At 44.9% G+C, this 18,006-nt stretch overlaps 1 protein-coding gene across 6 annotated transcripts in view; it reads left to right on the forward strand.

Moving 5' to 3' along the window:
• Positions 1 to 18,006, forward strand: part of ZNF644 (zinc finger protein 644) — a 67,915-nt gene that overhangs the window by 1,954 nt on the left and 47,955 nt on the right. For 4 of the 6 annotated variants that reach the window (XM_040408400.1, XM_040408398.1, XM_040408401.1 and 1 more), the window contains exon 2: positions 15,999 to 16,047. The gene's annotated coding sequence lies outside the window, so the exon portion shown is untranslated. Of the gene's footprint in view, positions 1 to 15,998; positions 16,048 to 16,148; positions 16,236 to 18,006 lie in introns of all 6 variants that reach the window. The other 2 variants (XM_040408402.1, XM_040408404.1) reach the window with 1 other exon arrangement.

Consider the following 18,006-nt stretch of genomic DNA (forward strand, 5'->3'; position numbering starts at 1 on the left):
AGATCTTTCCATTACACCTTATCTCTGTGTAGGCTTCACTACTGGTTTTGGCTCACAATAACTGATGGAAATAACTGACCAAATAACGGAAGTGTGAACTCAGCCTGACTTAAAAAAAATTCCGGTTTTGTGTCTGGTCACAGAACAGAATGCTGGCGGAACGGAAGATGTCCTGATGCATCCTGAACGGATCTGTTTCCATTCAGAATGCATGAGGACCAAACGGAAAGTTGTTAATTATTTTTTTTCAAGTATTGAGATCCTCTGCCGCATCTCAATACCAGAAAACGATGCAAGTGTGAAGGTAGCCTTAGGATGATGGCGACATAGGACGGATTTTCCGCCACAGATTTTCCTTCTGCGGCAAGTCCGGAGCAAAATATGGCTTGGGGCTTTGTCACAGTTTGCAGCAGATTCCGCCCTGTGAATTTAAAAGGTAGCGTCCCTTGACATGCGGATTACACTGGTCAGTTTCCACTGCAGCTTGTGGATGGGATTTTGTAAAGTGTCATCCACTTTGCTGGGACTGCAATACACTACAAAGTTTCCCTCCGTCTCATGGCAGAAAATCCTCAGTGTATCTGCCACGGAAGGAATTGCTTACCGAGTGTCCCTGCACAGTCTGCCACTGACAGCACTATTTGGATAATGTCAGACTCTGTAGGGACATACCCCGAACTGGTAACACCTAGTTGGCAATTCATTCATTAACTTTTTGTAGGAATAATAGAGGTACAGCACTACAGAAGAGGTGCTTATTTAGGCAAACAGACATGTCAGGAGTGATGACAGGATCTCTCTCTTTTAATGGGTCATGTATATAAATCTCTCTAGTGCCCTAAGCGTCCATTAAGACGACCGTATTTCTGGGTCCGCAATTGTGCGGAAAAGGTACTGGCCCATTCATTTCAATGGGACCACAAAAGATGCAGACAGCACTCTGTCAGGGCTGGCCAACCTGCGGCTCTCCAGCTGTTGTAAAACTACAATTACCACCATGCCCTGCTGTAGGCTGATAGCTGTAAGCAGTCTAGGCATGATGGGAGTTGTAGTTTTGCAACAGCTGGAGAGCCGCAGGTTGGCCAGCCCTGCTCTATGTGGACCCGAAAAAGAAAAAAAAAAGCTCATGCTATTCTTGTCCAGACAAGAATAGGCATTTCTATCATAGGGCTGGCCGTGTTTTGCAGATCCGGAGTTTGCGGACCGCAAAACACGTAGGCCTCTTTCAGACAGAAACCCACGCGATTGCGCACACAATTTCAGTCGGTTTTGATTGCGTTGTTCAGTTTTGATTGCGCAGGTGCAATGCGCTTTGCACGCGCGTGATAAAAAACTGAATGTGGTACCCAGACCTGAACCCGGACTTCACTGAAGGTCGGGTTCGGTGTTGTGTAGATTTTATTATTTTCCCTTCTAACATGGTTATAAGGGAAAATAATAGCATTCTAATACAGAATGCTTAGTAAAATGTGGATTGAGGGGTTAAAAAATAAATAAAAACAATTAACTCACCTCATCCACTTGTTTGCGCAGCCGGCATCGTCTTCTTTCTTCTGCTTTTAGGACCTGCAAAAAGACCTTTGACGTAATCGCGCTCACCACGTGGTGACGTCGGCACACATCCTGCTGAATAAAGATAGAAGATCCTTCTATATATTTAGGGCTCATTCACACAGCCGTATGAATGGGTCCGTATCCGTTCCACAATTTTGCGCACCCGTTCTGCGACCCTGCAAAATATATAGATAATGTCCTATAATGGGCTACCCATTCCGTTCGGCAAATTGCGGAAGGCATAAGGGCGGCATCCATGTTTTGCGGACCCGTCTGAATGCGCCCTTATGGCTATAATGACAAGGAAGTGAGCCAGCGCTGAAATCATAGTCTGGTGCTGCCCCCAGTGTGCCAGACTTCTAACTCCTTAGTGACCAGCCTGTTTTGGTCCCTGGTGACCAGGCAATTTTTTATTTTTATTTTTGTCTCATTCCAAGAGCTGTAACCTATTTATTTTTCTATCGATGTAGATGTATACAGCTTATTTTTTGCAGGACAAGTTTTTTTAATGGTTTTTAATGGTGCCATTTTGAAGTACTTATAAGGCTACTTTCACACTTGCGGCAAAGGAATCCGACAGGCAATCCGTCAAAACGTATGATGGCATTTGTAAGACGGATCAGGATCCTGATCCGTCTTACAAATGCCTTGAAATGCCGGATCCGTCTTTCCGTTGTCATCCGGAAAAACGTATCCAGCATTTTTTTATTTTTCCGGTCTGCGCATCCGACATTGCGGTATTTTGAATGCCGGATCTGGCACTAATCCATTCCTATGTAAAAATATGCCGGATCCCGCATTCTGGCAAGTGTTCTGGATTTTTGCATGCGGTATTGCCGTGGTATTATCTCCATCCTGAACAGTCAAAAAGACTGAACTGAAGACATCCTGATGCGTCTCTCTCCATTGCTCTCCATTAAGAATGCATGGGGATAAAGCTGATCAGTTCTTTTCCGGTATTGAGCCCCTAGGACGAAACGCCGGAAAAGAAAAACGCTAGTGTGAAAGTACCCTAACTTATTAATTAACTTTTCTGGGGGATGGGACTACTGGCACTGAGTTTTTAATGTTATAAATTTTGCGGCATTCATTTTTCGGCGTAAGGGTACTTTCACACTAGCGTTAGTTTTCCTGTATTGAGTTCCGTCCTAGGGGCTCAATACCAGAAAAAAAACGCTTCGGTTTTCTCCGAATGCTCTCCATTCAGAATGCAATCTGTTCAGTATGCATCAGGATGTCTTCAGTTCAGTCCCTGTTACAGTATTTGGCCGGAGAAAATACTGCAGCATGCTTCGGTGTTTTCTCCGGCCAGAACTCCGGAATGCTGGATCCGGCATTATTTTCCATTGAAATGCATTAATGCCGGATCCGGCACCAAGTGTTTCGGCAAAACGGATTCGGTTTCCTGGTCTGCACATGCGCAGACCTTTAAAAATGTGAAAAAAATAAATACCGGATCTGATTTGCCGGATGACACCAGAGAGACGGATCCGGTATTGCAATGCATTTGTGAGACGGAGCCACATCCGGATCCATCTACAAATGCTATCTGTTTGGTCACGGATTTCCGGATCCCTCAGGCAGTTCCAGCCACTGAACTGCCTGCCGAATCCTCACAACGCAAGTGTGAAAGTAGCCTAAATAACCTACTTTTATTCTCTGGGTCAGTACGATTATATAGATACCAAATGCATAAAGTGTTTTTAACAATAAAAACGGCTCATGCTATTGACCGTGGCATCTAAGTGCCAATCTAGGCCGTTAGAGCCGGAGCCTCGTCTGTCATGTGAGAGCCGAGCTCTTACTCAACGCTGCACAGGAGAGACCCATGTAGCGCTTACGCTGGGCCATAAAAAAGCCTGTGGCAGGAGGCATGTCTGACATAGTTACACCACAAAACTGGAATAACGTATGCTTCAAATTTCCTTGTTCGCTTAGGCTACTTTCACATCTGCGCTTTTCCTTTCCGTTATAGAGATCCGTCATAGGATCTCAAAACCGAAGGAAAACGCTTCAATTTTGTCCCCATTCATTGTCAATGGGGACAGAACTGAAGGGAACGGAACGAAGTGCACCAGAATGCGTACCGTTTCATTGCGTTCCCATGAGTGCGTCCTGGGATGCGGAGCAAAACTTATCCAGCATGACACATAATGTAAGTCAATGGGGACGGATCCGTTTTCTCGGACGCAAAAGAAAACAGATATGTCCCCCATTTACTTACAATGATTTTGGTGCCGGATCCGCCTTGGTTATTTTAGAGAGAATACAACCGGATCCGTTCTTAACGGATTCTGCCAGTTGTGTTATCCTAATGGAAGCATTTTTACTGATCCAGCAAAAGAGCAAACACAGAAAGTAGATTTCAGATTCTGGTGCATGGATCTCCTGTGATTTGCCAAAGTTTAGAGCGTCTTATGGCAGTTTTTATTTATTTAAGTTTGGCGTATGAAATGTCAGTCTTGAAAGTGATAAAGTTCCATGTTCCCCATAGTAATAGTCCTTTGAAATGTCCCCCAGTCTCGTCCCGTCATTGACAAAGTGGAGAATGCTGTTTATGGCCGCCTGAGTTATGCCTATGGAGCAGTAGAGGCTGGCTGTTGTAAAATGGCTGCTCTCAAATGGAGAGAATCCGATAAGATTTGATGACCATCTTTGCTTTAAAAGAATTGTTGAGCCCCTTGATTTTTTTCTTTTTTTTTCTTCCCCCAAAGCATAATATATAGGTTATTATAAGATAAACTGAGTAGTACCTGCTTTACCAGTCGCCATGGCTTCGGAGTTCCTGATCTCATCTGTGTATCCTGGTTTCCAGCATTGACGTGTGACTTGTAGCAATGTCTTCAATGGAGGCCAGGATTCAGAAACCAGTGGGGGCACTGGAGAGTATTAGGATCCATTTAAAGAGGACCTTTCATGGGTCCAGACATTATAAATAAGTAGCACGTTATGTAAGGCATAAAGCAGGGATCTAATAGCGCTTACTATTGTCCCTGGGCGCCGCTCCGTTCGCCCGCTGTGCCCCTGTTAATGGGAACCGGTCATCAACTTTATGCTGACCTCGATGAGTGCAGAATAAAAGTGACAGACATGCTGATCTCAGCCGTGTCACTGATGAGCTAAAAGTGCTGTAAGTGGTTGCTGAGAACCAAAATCATAATCAGTGCAGCCCGGGCCTGGAAAAGAGTCAAATCTACCTGAGAAGAGTCCTGGTTATACATAATCTCCTGCTCTCTCACCCACCTGCTGATGATTGGCAGTTCTCTCCTAGACAGAAAGGGAGAAAACTCTGTAGAAGCCTGTCAGTCATCAGCGGGAGAGCAGGAATTCATGAATAACCAGGACTCTTCTCAGGTGGCCGTGACTCTCCTTCAGGCCCAGTCTACAATGATTGTGATGTCTGTTCTCGGCAACCACTGACTTTTAACTTATAAATGACAGAGCGCTGAAATCAACTCGCCTGTCTCTACTTTATGCTGCTGTTAGTATGGGCAGCACAAAGTTGATGACAGGTTCCCTTTAAATTCTCCCACCTGGTATGCTAATTAATAGCATCGGAACAGGGAGGAGGAGACGCCAGGGTTTCTCCCTGGCTGTGGCGCGGTCCAATCACAGCGGAGAGCGTCACAGCCAGGGAGAAAAAAACCGCACCTTCTTCCTGGCTGTGACGCTCTCCTCTGCGACTGGACCGCGCTACAGCCAAGGAAAAGGAGACGGCCATTGAGAAACCCTGCCGCCTCCTCCTCCCTGTTCCGATGCTATTAATTAGCATATCAGGCGGGAGAATTTAACAGGGGCACAGCGGGCGAACGGAGCGCGTCCAGGAAGAATAGTAAGTGCTATTTAGATCCCTGCTTTATGCCTTACAGGACGTGCTACTTATTTAATCTGGACCCATGAAAGGTCTTCTTTAAATGGACTGAGAACGATCTGTTTTAGGCCTCTTTCACACGATCAGTATTTGGTCAGTATTTTGCATCAATATTTGTTAGCCAAAACTACATAGTAACATAGTACATAAGGCTGAAAAAAGGACTCTGGTGCATCCGCATGGGAAGGATTGCAGCAGGCCAGGTGGGTATGGTGCATGAAATGGAGGAGAAATTAAGTTAATTTCTCTCCATTTCATGTTCAAACAGTGAATATAAAATAAGGTGTGGGGGGGGGGGGGGGGGAGAATGGGCGTATAATAGTGATTCCCAACTAGTGTGCCTCCAGCTGTTGCAAAACTACATCTCCCAGCATGCCCAGACAGCCAAAGGCTTTCCGGGCATGCTGGGAGTTGTAGTTTTGCAACAGCTGGAGGCACATTGGTTGGGAAACACTGTTATATGCCGATTTTTATTAATTTATTAACCCTTGTACAAAGGAAAAGTAGAGCAGTTGTCCATAGCAGCCAAATTCCAGCTTTAATATTTTTTATTGCTATCAGCAACTGCGCCGCTGTTTCTTTGTACAAGGTTTGATAAATCTCCCCTATGACTGAATTAAATTGGTTGGTCAGTGGTCACAAAATAAATGTTATTTATTTCATTGTTATAATTGGTATCAATGAGTACGTAAATAAAAGTATCGGTACTTGGTCTAAAAAGAAAATGGTATCAGGACATCCCTAGTAGGTTCACACCTCCGTTTAACCGAACAGCCCGCCGAACTTCACTGGAACTGGCCTAGCTGGATACTGTGGTTCACCACTGGACCCTTTTGACTATAATGGGATCCAGTGGGGACCTGGCCACTTTGCAGCATAGGTGCCGTTTTTCGGGCAGAAAAAAAAGTTGCATGCAATGGGGACTGGCTGTGAACGGCAGTATCCGGCTAGGCCTTCTCTGCTGGAACTGTAGAAACCTGAGGCGCCACTTTTTAGACTTTCTAGGTGCACATTAGTAAATCTGGGTTGGGGTTCCTTTGGGTCCTAGATGTTGACTTATATTTCTGTGAGGTATCATATTCTCACCTAAAAGCTAAATTTTATGTGAATCCATGTGTGTAACGCCTAAAATGAGGGGTAGTATGGCCCTATAGCTGTTATACTGCCACAGGGTGTGAGTCCTAAGTGACTGTGTGAATAATGTGCAGAAAAACACGCTATTGAAGGTGCCTGCGTTATCATACCTAGGGGACACATTAGTGGTTTAACAAATGTAAAATAGATTCCAAGTCACAAGTGCTAATCTGGTGTTCATTATAAGAGATCTCACATACTGTTCACAGGAATGCCCCTCAATGATGTGCGAAGAGTGTGCCGGGGTCCTTGTTTAGGACAGTGCCACAGCCTCTTGTAATCACCATTAAAATGTTAATGAAAGTCCATGGGTTCCATTAGAATCTGTTAAAGGGGTCATCTGGTAATTTACATTGATGGCCATGTGACGTCACTGTACATCGGTCAGATAGTCTAGTTGCAGCTCGGCCACGTAGAAGTGAATGGGGCTGAGCTGCGATACCAAGCACAGCCACTATATGACGTACAGCGCTGTGCCCGGTAGGGTTGTTTCGATACCAAAATGTTGAATATGTTTAGATACCGTAAAAAAGTATTGCGATACTCGATACCACGTGAAAAAAATAAAACAAAAAAAAAGCAGTGTGCATTCTGCATTTTATGAAACGTTCGGCCCATAATAGAACAGTCCTATCCTATTTTTTGGGGTGACAAGGTGACTAAAAAATGGCAAATCGCATGGTTTTTAGTTATTTCTGTTACGGCGCTCACTGCATAGGAGATATTTTATTAATAATTTAATAGTTTGGACTTTTCAGTCGCAGCGCTATGTAATTTTTTAAATTTATTTATTGTTTATATATTTTATATGTAAAATTGGGAAATGGGGGATTTAAACTTAATATTTTAGGGTACTTCCACACTAGCGTTTTTCATTTCCGGCATAGCGTTCCGTCACATGGTCTTTATACCGGAAAAGAACTGATCAGGCATATCCCCATGCATTCTGAATGGAGAGTAATCCGTTCAGGATTCATCAGGATGTCTTCAGTTCAGTCATTTTGACTGATCAGGCAAAAGAGAAAACCGTAGCATGCTACGGTTTTATCTCCGGCGAAAAAAACTGAAGACTTGCCTGAATGCCGGATCCGGCATTTTTCCCATAGGAATGTATTAGTGCCAGGATCCAGCATTCGGAATGCCGGATCCGTAAAAATGTGTAAAAAGATACAAGACCGTATGACAAGCGGAGAGATGGATTCGTTCTCGCAATGCATTTGTGAGACGGATCCGCATCCAGATGCGTCTCACAAATGCTTTCAGTCACATCCAGATCGGCGGATCCGGCAGGCAGTTCCGACGACGGAACTGCCCACCGGATCACACTGCCGCAAGTGTGAAAGTAGCCTTAGTATTTTTTATTTTTTTTTATTTTTATATACTTACTATTAGCCCCCTTAGGGGCTGGAACCCTTGTCCTATTCACCCTTAGGCCCATTTCACATGGGTGAGATTTCTGCGCGGGTGCAATGCGTGAGGTGAAGGCATTGCACCCGCACTGAATATGGACCCATTCACTTCTATGGGGCTGTGCACATGAGCGGTGATTTTCACGCATCACTTGTGCGTTGCGTGAAAATCGCAGCATGCTCTATGTTGTGCGTTTTTAACGCAACGCAGGCCCCATAGAAGTTAATGGGGCTGCGTGAAAATCGCAAGCAAGTGCGTATGCGGTGCGATTTTTCACGCATGGTTGCTAGGATGAAAGTCTATTCACTGTATTATTTTCCCTTATAACATGGTTCTAAGGGAAAATAATAGCATTCTTAAATACAGAATGCTTAGTAGAAGGTCAATTGAGGGTTAAAATAAAAAAAATTAACTCGCCTCCTCCACTTGATCGCGTAGCTGCCGGTCTCCTGTTCTTTCTGTCAAAGGACCTGTGGTGACATCACATGATCCATCACCATGGTAATGGACCATGGGATGAGCTCAGTGATGTCACCACAGGTCCTTTGACAGGTCCTGAAGAAAGAACAGGAGACCGGCAGCTACGCGATAGTTTGGAGGAGGTGGGTTAATATTTATTTTTTTGTAACCCTCATTGGCACTGCGCCACCAATGTTTATTATACTGGGGTGTTGGGGGGAGGGGGGCGCACTGCACCACACCACCAATGAAGATAACTGACCTGTTAATACAAATACAGGAGGCGGGTGCCGGAATCAAATAGCCGGCACCCGACCTCGACAGGGAGCTGCGATCCGCTGCAGTTAATCCCTCAGGTACCGCACCTGAAGGGTCAACTGCCGCTGATCGCAGCTCCCAGTCATAGAGGTCGGGTGCCGGCTATTTGATTCCGGCACCCGCCTCCTGTATTTGTATTAACAGGCCAGTTATCTTCATTGGTGGCGCAGTGGCCACAGCCCCTCCCCTCCTCCTGTCTCTCTTCCTATTGGCGGCGGCGGCAGCACAGGGGGAGGGAGAGACTCCTCCACTGCACTGCTGAGAAGAACATCGGCGGCGGGGCAGAGAACTATCGGCTCCTGTGCCCCGCCGCTGTATTCAACTGCAGAGCTGCGGCCGCGGGTCTAGTCGCAAATGGCGACAAGACTAAAAAGTCTTGTCGCCATTTGTAAATTCTAAGTCACATTGGCGACCATTTTGGTCGCCATCTGGAGCCTTGTAACTTATCCTGAGGCTATGTCATCAGGATTGTTGCACTGAACAACCCATTCTAGTGTGTATTGGTGACTACAAGAGGCCCGAGGATAGGTCATCAATACCTGTAGCCCAAACAACCCCTTGTAGGGTGCTGCCACACATTCAGGTTTTTTCATACAGTTGTTAAAGCCAAAATCAGGTGTGGATCATAAAAGGAGAGAAAGTATTAAGGACAGATACATGTCCACTTTTTTTTATAATACAGTCCTGGTTTTGGCTTCCAAAAACTACATAAAAAAGCCTTTACATGGGACAACAATCTGGGCAAGGAGCTTTCCTATGACTGCTCATTCCCCATAATTGCCCTTTGTAAAGATTACCGGTCACCCGATGAACCTGCAACGGCTGATGTGGTCACATAAGGCTTCATTCACTCGACCGTATATGTTTTGCAGTCCGCAAAACACAGATTGGCCAAAAATTTGAATGACGTCCTTTTGGCATCCGTATTACATCCGTTTTTGTGCGGATCCGTTGTAACAATGCCTATCCTAGTCAGCAAAACGGACAAGAATAGGACATGTTCTATTTTTTTTGCGGGGCCACTGGACGGACATACGGACGTAGGTGGCAAACATTGTGCTGTCTGCATTTTTTGCAGACCATTGAAATGTACGGAACGGACATGGAAACAAAATACGTTCCTGTGAATGTAGCCTAAGGGCTCATGCACACGACCGTATGCCCTCCGAGTCATACGTTCCGTGAGCGGGCCATATGTCCTGGAGTGGCATGCATCGGGCCGCCCGCGGGGCTATTGTCCCACACTCATAATTTCTCCATTCCACCTGCAGCTTTTTGTTGTTCGCCTGATGAAGCAGAGCCAAACTGAGTCAATTGGGACGGATCCGTTTTATCTGGCACAATAGAAAACGGATCCGTCCCCCATTGACTTTCAGTGGTGTTCAAGACTGATCTGTCATGGCTATAGAAGACCTAATACAACCGGGGCTGCATGCGGTTGTGTTATTGTAACGGAGAGTTTTTGCAGATTCATGATGGATCCGCAAAAAACGTGAGTGTGAAAGTAGCCTAACATGGTGATACCATATATGCGTGTGTATTTTATTTAATTAAATTTTTTATTTTAATGGAAAATGATTTTATTTAAAGGTATAATATTGATGACATCTTTGGGTTAGGTTTAGGGATGAACAAATCGACTTCGGATGAAACATGGTTTCTGTTACCACAGAACATAACGCAATTCCATGACTAAATGCTTAACGGAATGCCTTTAGAGGCGTTCCGTTATTCATTCCGTCATAATAGAAGTCTATGGGCTGCAAAACGGATCCGTCCCGTTTCTGTTATGCAGGGGAGGACTTAAAGAAAACCTGTTGCGAGTTCTCTTCTACCCTGAACACAGGGAAACATGAAAAGACGACAGACTTGGGTCTTGGTTTATCATGCCTTCACACCACAATTCTGGCTTGAAAAAGTAGCAAAATTTTAATTTTGTACTTTTATGACTTTTTGGGCTCACTTGCACAGAAATTTTGTGACTGTTTGTATTTTTAAACCCCTCACTCCAGTTTTGAAATAGGTTAATGAGTTTACTCCAAATTTCTCAATGAGCCTTTTTTCTTATTTTAATTTTTTTTTGCAAATGTCTTAATCTCACTCCAGTAGTAGGGTGGAGTAGGAAAACTGGAGCAGCTTTTCAATACAAAAGTGTTAGGTTTGAGGATAAGGCATATTTATCAACATGTGACGTTTGATAATTGTGGCATAAAGTAAGCTAACACAGACTCAAGGAAAACTGACTTCAAATATTCCCCTCAAGGTAAATTCCCCGTAGTCTTTACAAATTTTGTTCACCTCATGTTTATGGCCTTCGCTTAACATAAAGTTTAAATGGATGCCTCCAACAGCTGCCAATCACCCCCCTGAAATAAACAGAGCGGCCAGTCTCGCATGCACTCAGTCGCTCTAGTTATTTCTTGTATTTAAGTCTGGTAAAAATAAAAAAAAGACACAATCCCGAACAGCTTCCATCACAGTCAGTGGAGTCCATTGAACTGTATTCGGGTCAGTTATGTGCCTGATACGGTACTTCTGTTATTTTTGTTGTTCATCTAACAGACAGAAGAACAGAACTAAATAGCGGTGGTGTGAAAGTGCCCCAAGAGGTTGGTATTTATGCAAGGGAATCATTAATAGTTTAACATCTCTCCCCTCTGTTCGGTCCACTTCAGCATACACTCCCATGTAAATGACCTCTCCCCTCCCATCATCTTCTCCAGCATACAGTCCCATGTGAATGGCATGTCATCTTCCCCCGGTACATAGTCTCACTCTCCGCCGTCCAGCATAGGGCTAATAAGTTTCTGGAAGGCGTCTGGAGTGAATGCACTGCAAGTAAATTATGGGCACGTGATTAAGTACAGTCCAATATAGTGTATCTTCCCTGAGCACTTGGCCATAACAGCTTGCTGTGCATTCACTGCACGCCAGCAATGGCCCGCTGTGCTGTCCAACTGGATGACCGAGCAGGGCTGCAGTAATCCACCACTCTGGGAATCCACTGCCGCCATGTTCATTGCTCCTCCCTACTCTCCTGTTACAGCAACAGCCTGGGAGCTATCCCCTCCTTCTTTACAGTACAGCTATTATTCCTGCCAGCTGCCTCACAGCCAATAGCAGCCCGCGATGGTGACCAGCCTCCTTAGCGTCACCTGCGATGCTGGTCACCATTGCGGCCTGCTATTGGCTGCCCTGTAGGACACGTTCTATTTTTTGGGGGAACGGAAGCAAAATGCGGAACGAAATTGCGGACGTGTGAATGGACCCTAAAATGTTGGAAAGAGAGGGGGAAGAAAACAATCACAAACCGGAAGATTGATTTGTTGTTATAAAACTTAGATACATTACTTTAATTCAAGTTTGCCGTATGTTTTCCCTTGCTGGAAGAAAACACAGCGTAAATGGGTTTTTGTGTTTTTTTTGTTTTTTTTTGCCGCAGCATCCACCTCTGTGACGTGTAGTATCCCTGTCATTTCATTTTTGTTTTCCCTAAATTAATAGTACAATACGTGATAAAAAAAAAAGTAACTTGCACTGTATGGACAAATTTTGGGGCACACCTCTCAGGTGTCTCATTCAATCCCATTGCCACAGGTATATAAAATCCGGCACTTAGCCAGGCAGTTTGCCTGCACAAACATTTTGTGAAGGATTGGGTACGACGACACTGGTCACACGACGTCACGGCCAGAGTAGCAGTGATCCTGAAGAAATGAATGTGATCGCTGCATGAGTGAAGAGAAAATCCAGCCAGTGTCGCATACCCTTAGGAGCTCACTGAATTTCAGCACGGTCCTGTAATAGGATGATACTGTTGCATCAAGGCATGTTGTGTCATTTCTTCCGTCCTAGATATTTCACCATCCACTCTGAGTGGTTTTATTGTAAAGTAGAAGCTTTCAGGAACCACAGCATCTCGTCCACAAGTGGAGACCACGTAAAGTCACTTGGGGCCATTTTCGAAGTCCTGCTTTTTATGCCAGTCTTCGCTTTCCCCTCTGCACTGCCATATAATGAGGCTAATTTATGATGAGGCGTGCGCTTCGTCACAAATTAAACGTATCTACGGAAGCTGTGCACTTCGCCCGAAAAACCACTCCCACTCTACGGAAGCCGTGCGCCCAGAGAGGAAAAACACTCCACGCCCCAAGTGGAGTAGTTTTTGCCAACATTTACGTCTGAAAATTTGCCTGGTTGCATGTCCCAGCCCCCGCCTTGTCCAAGTGTGGAACACGGGGCATTTAGGAAGTTGCAGAAAGGGTGCTTTTAGGTATTAAAAAAAAACAAAAAAAACTGATGTAGCATGCTTTTTTTTTTTTTTTGTGCGATTAGTCAGGCGTAGTGGATTTGTCAGTCACTATTTAACGCAGTAAGCGATGAATTAGGTCGAGGCGTCTTTGTATTTGTCAGGGTGCAGATAGATTGTGTGCAATTAGACTACTAGTTGGTCAACTCAAGAATTAGGCCCCTTTCACACGGGCGAGTATTCCGTGCGGATGCGATGCGTGAGAACGCATTGCACCCGCACTGAATCCAGATCCATTCATTTCTATGGGGCTGTCCACACGAGCGGTGATTTTCACGCATCACTTGTGCGTTGTGTGAAAATCGCAGCATGTTCTATATTCTGCGTTTTTCACGCAACGCAGGCCCCATAGAAGTGAATGGGGCTCCGTAAAAATTGCAAGCATCCGCAAGCAAGTGCGGATGCGGTGCGATTTTGACGCACAGTTGCTAGGAGACTATCGGGATGGGGACCCGATCATTATTATTTTTCCTTATAACATGGTTATAAGGGAAAATAATAGCATTCTGAATACATAGTAAAATAGTGCTGGAGGGGTTAAAAATAATAATATTTAACTCGCTTTAGTCCACTTGATCGCGCAGCCGGCATCTCTTCTGTCTCCTTCTCTGCTGATTGCAGGAAAAGGACCTGTGGTGACGTCACTCCGGTCATCACATGATCTTTTACCATGGTGATGGATCATGTGATGACCGGAGTGACATCACCACAGGTCCTTTTCCTGCAATCAGCAAAGAATGAGACAGAAGAGATGCCGGCTGCGCGATCAAGTGGACTAAGGTGAGTTAAATAATTTTTATTTATTTTAACCCCTCCAGCACTATTTTGCTATGCATTCTGTGTATTCAGAATGCTATTATTTTCGTAAAATGAACAGAACTGCGCCACCCCTGGAGCAAGGGCTTGTATGGGGCAGGATGTGGTGGTTGCTGGCTGTAGAATACAGCAGGCACCCGGCCGCTATGGCTAGGTTTGGCGATGACACAGAGACCATTCATTTAACCCCCGCAGATGCCACATTCAATAGCGATCATAGCCCTGCATCATCCACTGCAATACAAAGGTAAAAAAGGAAAAGGTTCTAAAATAAATTATATGTAACACAAATTTGTGACCTCTTAAAAAACAAACAAAAAAAAACTCTTGGAATATGGACATTAAAAAAATTTTGTTGCATACTTCAGGGGTTAAAACATTGATATGGAAGACATTGGTTTTGGTAGATAAATTGCGTTTTGTTGGCACTTCCACCTCCTACTGCTTCTTTCTTGGACACGTCTGATCCTTCTAGAATGTCCTAATGCATGTCCTTGAAATATTTATTCCAAGACTGCACATATGTCATGTCTGTTTGCTTTAACCCCTTGTACATCAGGCTCCTGGAGTGACGCTGATGTGCACCAAGGTGTATTTCACGCTCTGTAGACTCAAGTGAATAGAATCCAGATCTATATATTCATTCCAGAGCCGTCCTTGCTGCTCTCTATACTTGGTCCTCACCACTCATCCTATACCTAATAAGGCTGGTCTCTTCTGCTTCATATCAACAGCTTTAGGATCCCTGGAGTTCTTAAACTGTACGGCCGCAGTACATACAGCGTGTGAGATGAAAAATAATAGATGAGCCGGTCTGTGCTTTCTTGGGCTTTTATTTTACTCACGGGGCTCTGTCACTTTGATTTATCCCTATTAAAGGAAGTACTACTACTGCAGATAGGGAGTCCAGACCTCTTATTTTATTCTCCTGCTCTACCCCAGTCCCCACTGTGCGCCCTGAAGACTGCAGAGCCATGGGTGCGAGCTCCGCTGTCCAGACAATGTAATCCACTCGAGCTTTGAGGGTTCACAATGGGAAAGGGGGATATGAGTAAAATGTAGTGATGTGAATTCCCTGTCTTTAAAGGGGTTATCCAATATCATAAACCGCCGCTGCTGCTTCTCCCTGTGCACCGCTGAAAACATCCGGTGTCTTGGGGGTTTAGCAGCCAATGGCAGATGGGGATGAGTCTCTCTCATCGGTGCGCGGGGAGAAGCAGTGTGGGGACCAGGAGCGGCGCAGGGAGCAGGGTAAGTGTTTATGATCTTGGATAACCTCTTTAATACTGCAGTTAAAGGGGTTGTCTGACCCCCCCCCCACTGCCGTTGTAACTATGATCTCAAATCTACTCTTCCTAAAGAAAGATGGCTTCCTATTCACCGGTGCTAAACGTGTCCATGGATATCTAAGAGCCAGTTGAAATGGTTTCAATTTGGCCTATGTTGGATAGATTTGCATTGGCAATCTTTTTATTTTTTATTTCTCACTGTATAAAAAGTGAAGATCACCATGCAAGGACTTTATAGGACACTGGTTACAGCCACACGTTCAGGTTTTGGGATCCAAAACCAGGAGTGGATTAAAAAAAATAGAAGGCATATCTGTCTTGTATACTTCCTCTTATGATCCACACCTGGTTTTGGATTTCAAAACACCGTGCAGAAACCTGACCGTGTGGCCGTACACCTAGTGCTCATGCACATAACCATGTGAGTACAGTACAATAGACCCAAGGTCAGATAGGAACACACTGCTTTATAAATCACTATGATGCAATGAGTTTGGGTCAGAGGAGCCGCCGGCGGTCTGGGAGAAGCTGCCGGCACACGGGCTGTGCCTCCTGCACTGAACAGATGGCATCTGGGAGTAAAGGGGCCCATTTACACTGGCCAGTTGTCTTCAGGATGCCCTAATTTCTGAGTGATCATGAGAACTGGCTAGTGAGAATGCAGGTACAGGTGAATTATCAATCTTTTATAGTTTGATTTGATCGATCATGCATTTGAGGGAGGGGGATTTTTTTTTGGAGATGGTGCGCAGTCGCGTAAGCAACACTTGATAGAGATGATTTATTTGTCGTTTATTACGCTGTACACAACCTAATGTTGCGTTCTGTTTGTTCCCAGGTTCTGACAGAAGCCATCTGAATTTGGTTGACTTCAAAAGTAAACCATTGTAAGTGAAGTTTAAATGTAATTTACTTGCATGACACTTGTTTTGCACTGGCTACTCGTGATGGTAAATTTCTGTCTGCTTCTAATTCTCGTGTAACATAGACTTTGTAACAAAGGAGAGCCTTCAGAGTCCTGGAATCAGAGGGAAGAGAAGCGGTTTACACGTTTCTATGTATTCAGAATGAACATGTACGGTATATACTTTGGTCGTCTGTTCGTGTGGATGTAAAAATATAAACTTGATTGATCGCTACTCTTATTTACATCAGCATATAGTAAAATGTTGAGTTTTATCTAGTCTTTTTAATATGCTAGGATATGCCATTGATTGTTTGGGATGATCATGGCGGGACTGCTGATTTTGCAGATATCCTTCTTCAGTTTATGTAAGGGAAGTGTAGGTTGCCATTGAATCTACAACCCATGATATGAGCCTTGACCCTGCTCGCTTTACACCTTCAAAATCTTTTAGGCAGTATCTCTCAATCTTCCTGAACTACAGTAAACTGCTTTTTCCCTGAAATAAACTTTATCTGCTGATTCACACAACCGTGTGAGAACAGTACAGTAGACTCTTGATCTGATAGGAACAGTCATAAAACTTTTATCATGCAGTCAGGTCAGGGGAGCTGCGGTCAGACCGGGAAACAGTCTACATATTGGCGGCATCTCCCGGACTGACCGTGGCTCCCCTGACCCGAACTGACTGCACGATAGTGTTTTAATATGAAGTCTGTTCCTACCAGATTGAGTGTATTGTACTGTATTAACATGATGATAGTTCGGCCAGAGGAGTTGCCGTCCTTCCCAAACTGAGCACGGTGGAATCAGCCCTCAGAGGCACATATATCCATCCTACCGAAAACCTGGCAAAGGTCCCACAGTAGCTCCTATTGACCCTCGCTGTGCAGGGAATCTCCTATTGACCCTCGCTGTGCAGGGAATCTCCTATTGACCCTCGCTGTGCAGGGGATCTCCTATTGACCCTCGCTGTGCAGGGGATCTCCTATTGACCCTCGCTGTGCAGGGGATCTCCTATTGACCCTCGCTGTGCAGGGGATCTCCTATTGACCCTCGCTGCGCAGGGGATCTGCAGCAGAACTCTGACCAAGTTAGGCTACTTTCACACCTGCGTTAGGTGTGGATCCGTCTGGTATCTGCACAGACGGATCCGCACCTATAATGCAAACGCTTAGATCCGTTCAGAACGGATCCGTTAGCATTACCATGAACAAATGCAAACGGATAATGATAATGCAAACATGATAATGCAAACGGATCCGTTTTGACTTTACATTGAAAGTCAATGGGAGACGGATCCGTTTGAAAATTGAGCCATATAGTGTCAAATTCAAACGGATCCGTCCCTATTGACTTACATTGTAAGTCTGGACGGATCCGTTTGCCTCCGCACGGCCAGGCGGACACCCGAACGCTGCAAGCTGCGTTCAGGGGTCCGCCTGCTGAGCGGAGGACAAACGGTGCCAAACTGATGCATTCTGAGCGGATCCGCATCCACTCAGAATGCATTAGGGCTGGACGGATCCGTTCAGGGCCGCTTGTGAGAGCCTTCAAACGGAACTCACAAGCGGAGCCCCGAACGCTAGTGTGAAAGTAGCCTTAAGAGCTCATTCATACGACCATATGTATTTTGCAGTCTGCAAAAAATACGGATGACGTCCATTTACATTCTGTCTTTTGCGGAACGGAATGGCTGGCCCCTAATGGAACAGTACTATCATTGTCCGTAATGCGGACAATAGGACATGTTCTAACCACTTGCGGAACGGACATCCGAAAACTGAAAATTTATTTTTTATTTTTTGTTTTTTTGCGGACCTATTAAAATGAATGGTTCTGCATATGGTCCAAAAAAAACAAAAACGGAATGGACACGGAAAGAAAATACGTTTGTGTGCATGAGCCCTATTGGGGACGGCTGTAGTTCCCTGCATGACCG

This window comes from Bufo bufo, chromosome 9 (assembly GCF_905171765.1).
Source record: "Bufo bufo chromosome 9, aBufBuf1.1, whole genome shotgun sequence".
In the NCBI taxonomy this organism is placed as follows: domain Eukaryota; kingdom Metazoa; phylum Chordata; class Amphibia; order Anura; family Bufonidae; genus Bufo; species Bufo bufo.